The sequence below is a fragment of the Arachis ipaensis genome, chromosome B05 (genome assembly GCF_000816755.2).
Source record: "Arachis ipaensis cultivar K30076 chromosome B05, Araip1.1, whole genome shotgun sequence".
Lineage (NCBI taxonomy): Eukaryota > Viridiplantae > Streptophyta > Magnoliopsida > Fabales > Fabaceae > Arachis > Arachis ipaensis.
The window spans coordinates 130,132,693-130,139,312 of NC_029789.2; positions in this window are offsets into that span (position 1 = coordinate 130,132,693).

The window sequence follows — 6,620 nt, forward strand, 5'->3', positions numbered from 1 at the left end:
CGACCAACAGACGTTTACATAACAACTTAAATTGAATTATAAAATTAAGTTAACAAATAACTAAACATACATCTACATTGTAAAATCATTTGAATAAAATTGATTACTTATTGAATGAATAATTAAATTAATAACCGTCTACATAATTAAATTCAAATAAAAATATCTAATAAAAAATTCGTAATTAAATTGGCAAATGTCTATGTAATTTAAAGTAAATAAATATAATCATTTAAACAAATAACAACAACCTTCATTTTTCATCTAATTCATAAGGTAGATTACGTAAAAATATTTATTAAAATAAGGAACAATGACTACAACATTAACTTAGTAATTTAATCTAAGTTATAACAACTTCAAATTAAGAATTTAGGAATTTTTATATTGACTAAATACAAACCTACATATTCAGATGTAATTAAGTTTACCAATACTTTTTAATTACCTTTTTTTTACAACTAAAGTCGTTAAAAAACACTTAGTAACCTACATCAAAGGAAAACAAATCGAAATAAATATTTAACTACCAAATTCATGTCAAAGTATGTCTAACATCACACTGGATCGTTCAAACCATTCCAAACAAGGAAATGGATCCTCTCCAGTTTTTTCAACATTTGAGGAAATGCAGTGTGATCTCTCACTATTAACTTTATAAGTGGGGCCAAAATTAAATATGAGAGAGAGAATAATGAAGGGTGAGAGATCACAATTGACACCATCTAGTTTTTTTTTCACTGGAGATGATCCACTCCCTTCCAAACAATATATTCTTACGCCTAATATCTACAGCACACTACTATAAAAGTACCCACACTATGGCAACACATTTCATGTTTAACATAAACATTAAACGAAGAACAAGACCAACCTCAAAGTCGGCTGCTCCGGCAACGTGCCACGTCGTGTTCAGTCTATTGATGTCCGCATCGTGTTGATCGGCGCACGCCATAATCTTGAAGTAACTCGTAAATTTGATTAGAGAAGGGTAAAAAGGGGAGAAAAGTTCAGGAAACGTACGGTTTAAGGTTCTTCTCTGTGCTGTGAACGAAACTCCTATATATAGGCACGTCTAGTCTTATTTCGTTTACAGTGTTAACAAAATAAACTCGTTACACAACACGTGTATAAACGTCATGCGGCCACCACATTTTTAGTCTTATTTTATTTACAGTATAAATGAAATACGTGGAGAATTATTTCGTTTATACTATAAATGAAATAAGTCATAGGATGTACTTTTGTAAAAAATCTGAAAAAATATTTATTTCGGTAAATAAAATATTTATTTAGTTTATTAAAAAAAACCTCTTTTAACCAACAATTTAAATAGCGTGGATATGAAAAACCCGATAAAAATGCAAATAAAAATGGCGTAAAAGAAAGTAACCTTATTAGTTAACAAACCCTATAATTTAATGTTATTTTTTTTTAACTAAGATAGGATTGCATTCATTGGAAAAATGAGTACAAAAAAGTCCTTACAGGACACGCACAAGGAATAGAAAGGGTCATCCCAAGAATCAGATAATAAAACAAACAGTAAGTGAAAAAAGAAAACTTTAGTGCTACTGCGTTAGCTTGCTGAATCGATATTCTTCATTGAGTTCCACTCTTTCATTCCATACTTCTTGAGGTGCCATTTTCCATCCTTCAAAAATCCATTTGTTTCTTGCTACCCACATTCTCCATACCAGGGTTGCTACTAAACTACTCCTCATCCGAGTATTAGGTCTTCTGTTGGGCCCCTTATAACCTCCATCCATCATGTGCGAAAAGCCTCATCATCTTCCTCTCCAATTCCTCTATGCATGTCAGCAAGCTGCCAAATAAGCTTCGAGTGTGGGCAAGAGACAAAGCAATGCATAATTGACTCTGGAGCTTGGTTATGGCAAGGACATATTTCAGAGATTGTAGCTATTCTTTTGTGCAGTTTCAATTGGACAGGGAGCCCTCCATGGAGCGTTTTTCACATATGAACCTTCACATTTTCTGGCATCTCCAAGTCCCATACAGAATTCCATAGGGCTTTGTTCTTAAATTTATCAGCAAGAAATTCAATTGGAGGATGGTATAGCTGGAAAGCAATTCCATAACCTGAACTGACTAAGTAAGCTCCCTTTCTTTCTTTGCTCCATGTCAATTTATCACCGTCTTCATATATCTTGACTCTGTGAATTGATTGTACAATTTTTGTTGGGAAACAACTATTAATTAATTAGGAATTCTATTCCCCTGAGTCGGTCATCAATTGAGAAACCCAAATGAGGTTTGGCTGAATTTGAACGTGTGGTTTGGCTATTAAGGGCCCTTCTTTGTTAACCCAGTTTGCTTCCCAGATGTTTATTGAGCTCTGTCTCCCTACTTTCCAAATTGTCCCCTGTTCAATGATTTTTCTCCCTTCCAGTAGACTTCTCCATGCCCATGAAGAATTATTCCCAACACCTGCTTTCAAGAAATCACAGTGTCTGAAATACTTGCTTTTAAAAACTCTTGTAACCAGTTAATAAGGTTTTGTAAGAAATCGCCACCCTTGCTTTCCCAACATCACAATATTGAAAGCTTTGAGATCTTTAAAATTCATACCTCCTTGACATTTTGGTCTACACAATGTGTCCCAACTGATCCATTGTAATTTTCGTTCATCATGTTTTTGACACTACCAAAACTGCATTAGTTGTCTTTGAATGTCCTCTATGAATTTTTCTGGCAGTTTAAAATATCCAAAGGTGTAGACTGGGATGGCAGTTCCAACAGCCTTTATCAGCACCTTCCAACCGCTTACTGATAGTAATGATCTCTTCCACTGTTGTAGTTTTTTTTTGCCACTTTTTCTTTTACATAACTAAATGTGGATGTTTTGGATCTTTGTACAGTTATAGGCAGACCCAGATACTTATCTTGTGCTCCCACATTTGGAACTTGTAGCAAATTCGCCACTCTTATCCTCTCTTGTTGTGGTGTGTTACGGCTAAAGAAAACTGCCGACTTGGCCAGGTTAATTTCTTGACCACTTAATCCTCCATATATCTGCAAAATATTTAGTACGTTCTGACAAGAAGTAGAATTTGCCTTTGTGAATATGATTGAGTCATCAGCAAAGAATAAGTGGCTTATAATAGGACAATTACTGTTGATTTTTAAACCAACTAACTCATGATTTTGTTCTCCTCTGTGGAGTAGATGGCTTATTAGGTCCTCTGCGCAAAGTATGAAAAGATAAGGAGAAAGAGGATCCCTTGGCGAAGACCTCTTGTAGGTTTAAACAAACCTTTAGGTTGTCCATCCACAGTAACAGAATAAGAAACAGTTATCACACACTCTTTAAGCCAATTAATCCACCGGTTACAAAAACCCAGTTGTTCCATCACCTTCCACAAAAACTCCATTCTACTTTGTCATAAGCTTTACTCATGTCTAGTTTAAGTGCCATATCCTAATCCCCATTTCTTTTATTCTTCAAAAAATGCATATATTCATGGGCAATTAGTACATTATCTGTAATAATTCTGCCTTTAATGAAGGCACTTTGATTGTCACTAATCACTTTATTCATAAGAAATTGCATACAATTCACCAATATCTTCGAAATAATTTTGTAAAAGACCGAACTTAGGCTAATCGGTCATACCTGGGTCATTGTCGTAGCATTTGGGATTTTTGGAATTAGACATATATGGGTATGATTGAAGGATTTGAGCATTCTTCCACTTGAGAAAAAATTTTGCACTGCTCTAACTGTCTCTTCTCTAACAACACACCAAAAAAATTGGAAAAAATTTGCTGTAATTCTGTCTTCCCTTGGAGCTGAAAATAGATTTATTAAGAAAACTGCTTTCTTGATTTCAATTTCAGTTACTAGTCTTGTAAGCAACCAGTTATTCTGCCCTGTTACTTTTCTTCTCATAGTAAAAATAGCTGTTATAGGATCATATACACCTTGCGAATTGAAAAGAGACTCAAAATATTGTTGAGCTACCTGTCTAATACCTTCTGAGTCTGAATACATTGCTCCATTTTCACCTTCCAGCTGCAAAATTCTATTATATCGGTTTCTGATCTGCGCTTTTGAGTAAAAAAATTTTGTATTTTGATATCCATAATTGAGCCATTGAACCCTTGCCTTTTTCCGCCAGAACCTTTCTTCTTTTAAGTATGCTTCTGCCAATTCCTCTTCTAAAACCAGAATCTGATGCTTGTCGGCCTGATTGCCTTTACCTTTCTCTTCATTAATTCGCTGTTTTAGATCATTAATTTGTCACAGCGAGTTGCTGCCCTTGCTCCGTTGCCACTTAACCAAGCGATGACGACATCTCTTGAGTTTGGTGAATAATTGAAACATTGGAGACCCTTGCACCGCTTCTTTCCATCCTTCTCTAACTATCCGTCCAACCTGTTCCTCCTCACACTATCTCTCCTGAAATCTAAATCGTCTTTTGATCCTCCTCTGCTCCTCTTCCGTGATCAACAGAATAGGCCTATAATCTGAACCTTGATCATTTAGGTGCACCATGGCATATCTAGGGTAGGCCTCACACCAATTTGATGTAGCCAAACACCGATCAAGCCGCTCTCGGACAAGGTTGCCTCCATATTGCCTATTACTCCATGTGAATCTACACCCTTCAAATTCCAAATCCACCATACCACCCATGTTGAGAAAATTATTGAAACCTTCAATAGATAAGGTTGATTTTGATCTGCCCCCTTCCTTTTCATGATATGCCGTTATAGAATTAAAGTCTCCCATTATTACATAATCACCTTCCAACATTGCTACTAGATTTAACAGCTCCTCATATTGCTGATTTCGTTGATTTTCAGCACTATGAAGGTGAACTCCCACTATATGCCACTTCAAATTTCTTATTGAATCTTCCCACCTCCAATGAATGAAGTATTCTCCATTATTCATGACTGTAATATCAGCAGTACTTTTCTAAGCCAATATCAAACCTCCAGCTATCTCTTGTGGTTCCACACTATATACCTTTTCAAAGCCAAACTTCTTATAGTGCATAGTTACCATCGAGAAATTGTTTTTAGTTTCACACAAAAACAAAACTTTAGGAGAATGAGATCTTTAGATCTCTTGTATGTTGTGAACTGTCAGGAAATTTTCCAAACCCCAATAGTTCCACATCACTGTCTTTATTGTTCGTGGAGTGCCATTTTTGGGTTGGCACCCACCCCCGTATTCAGCATTCCTTCTTCATCATTGCATTGCTTCTTCATTGTTACTCCTTTTCCTTCTTCCTCTTGCTTTCTTTTTTTTCCACTCAATCTGCTGCTACCTCCCTCTCCCATCTTCCTCGCCATATGTTTAATTTTAACAATTTTGCATTTCTGGTTTTTCACACCGGATGGTTTGCTAATGTGAAAACCATGTTTGACAGTCTCTTCAATATCTAGCCATTTATCCACTTGTTGTCCCTCTTTCTCCTCATAAAACATGACTTCTTTACTGGTTATCTCCTTCTGAACGCTAACTCTATTACCTTGAATCCGCCTATCCCCATCCTCCGAGACGCCTTTATCTTCCTCATTTTCCATTCTCCCCATTCGACCAATTGATATACAATCATCTAACTCTTTTTTTCGACTACTCATGCACGGACAGGTTAGCAAATCCTTTGAGCAAACTCACTGGAGTTGGTTTGTGTGATTTCTCCCTCAGGCTTGTTTCAACTTTAGGCATATTGGGATTACATTTCTCCTTTTGTTCTAAAATTTTCCATCCGATCTGCTCTACCTTTAGCCAATTTTCCCACTTTTCCTCCATAACATCTCTTGTCACCGAGTCCTCCAAAAACTTCCACAACTCCTAATCTCATGACCTAGGTGTCCGTAGTAGTAACAGAAGCACCCAATTTTTTCATATTTGATAGAGAGTTCAATGATCTTTTTGTTAGGACCAGCAATTCTCAATGATCTCCTTAGAGGCATTGTGACATCAATCTGATCTTCACTTTCAAAATACGATTCTCTTTGCTTTTCATCGAGAAAAAGTCCACGTCAATCACTTTCCGCATATTATCTCCTATTTTCCTCCCAAGCTTCTTAGTTTTATAGTGTTCAGAAATCCCCCATAATGACATTCATATCGGAACCAGATACAATTCATTATGTTCAGCATCAACTTTCTTCACTATAGCCAATTCCTGGGATCATATATGATTGCAACTTGTCATAGTTGACAATAGCACGAGAGCAAATTAAAGATTCATGACAATTAATTAATTTCTAGTTTCAATTTTATCAAATGAAAACATGTACGTTGATCATGAATTGGATATATTGTCAACAATAATTATACTACTCCACTTGCAATACAAAATGCACATAAAATGGAAATAATTATTATCACCATCATTTCATTTAATTTGCAAAACCTGCATGTCTTCACGAATTGTTTTAGTTAATAATGTACAATTTATTTAATTTATTGGGGTAATAAACAAACAATTGAGTAATTATGGTTAACATATTAGGAAGTTGAACTATCAAGTTTGGCATTTATAGAGTTGGAAGTGCAATATCATCATTCTAATTTCTAATAATGATCAACGTACTATTTTTTATATTATTAAATATACTAAAAATATGCCAATGCAATG